Here is a 1,564-nt window from a genome sequence, read left to right on the forward strand (position 1 = left end):
CCCTCTTCACGGCAGTCTCTTCAGCGCACGGAGCCACCGCTACTCAAAAGCTTACAAGAACTCTTGCTATCCGTTCTTGCTGTCGCTCCAGAAAGCACTGCTGCATTTTCTTGAATGTTAGCTGCTCCAGGAAGCAGCAGCATCCACGAAAACCATAACACACCCACAGTTAAGATGGCGGAAGAAGCCATTTAGGGGAATAAAAACAGAAAAAACACACAACTCAATAGAATGCTCCTCCCTCTTCAAACTGTTCAAAAAACAAAACCAAGAATCAGTTCCGATATCAACTACCAGCCATCCCGCCGTTGGAGAGCGCCCTTAAACCTAGCCTCGTCGCAGGAATACCCATCACACGTGGAGCTTGAGCCCCTCGTTCAGTTTCATGGAAAACAAGAATCGGTTCAACAACTGATTCGTAACTTTGTAACTTAGAATTACTTTTACTCAGGGTTAATCACGATAGGAATATTACAACGTGTTAGGTGTATTGTGCTCATATCACTATCTTAGTTGAAAATGAATTACATTATTTACCTCAAAATCCAAGATGCACACTATATCCATCACTCGATCAACCAAGGATTGTCAAAGCTATAAAAAGAATGAACTAGCTAAACAAGAGTAGAGGTTAAGGTAGCCCATTATATTTCTAAAAAGTTTAGTTGCATTCTCTTCCATAGATCATTCGTAGAGTAGCAAATTCTTTTCTAACTAGTTTATAAGAAAACTAATTATGTATACAGTGTAATAAAATCTTAAAACAAAAATAGCTATGTAACTAAATTTCAATATGTGGTTCACCATCTACTCAAGTAAAAATAATGAAACTAAATATTCAAGTAGAAAATTCTTTTTTAACTAGTGTATCAGAAAACTAATTATATATACACGGTGTAGTAAAATCTTAAAACAAAAACAATTATATAACTAAATTTCAATATGTCGTTCACCATCTACTCAAGTAAAAATAATGTAACATTTACTCAAGTAAAAATAATGTAACTAAATATTGGAATAGCAAATTTTTTTCACTAGTTTATAAGAAAACTAATTATATATACAAAATAAAAATAACTATATAACTAAATGTCAATATGTATGTCAATATGTAGTTCACCATCTAGTCAAGTAAAAATAATGTAACTAAATATCAGGAGAAAAGAGAAATTTCACCATAAAAAAGCTATTTAATCTAATTAAAAAAAAGACTAATTGGAAATTTGCGCTTCACCATTTACTCAAGTAAAGACAATGTGACCAAATATGAGGAGAAAATTCACAATATAAAAGACTAATTATAGTTGGTTTATCTCAACTTCTTGTTCCTTGAATGTGACTCTGCTCTCATCATCCGAATGTTTCAAAAGTCTTGAAACTGATTACCCAAAATGATATTTTGTATTAGCTGTTGTTCCAAGGTAAATTTGGAACTGTAAGAATTAGCACTTGATAAAAGTTTGGAAACCATTAAAAGATAGGAAAGGTGAAATTGGAACAAATGACCATACTGCGGATTGAAACCAGAATCTCAGGTTTCGTAGACCAGCCCCTTATCCATTAA

Source organism: Pinus tabuliformis, chromosome J (assembly GCF_031772625.1).
Source record: "Pinus tabuliformis cultivar Carrire ecotype Pingquan chromosome J, CPIR1, whole genome shotgun sequence".
In the NCBI taxonomy this organism is placed as follows: domain Eukaryota; kingdom Viridiplantae; phylum Streptophyta; class Pinopsida; order Pinales; family Pinaceae; genus Pinus; species Pinus tabuliformis.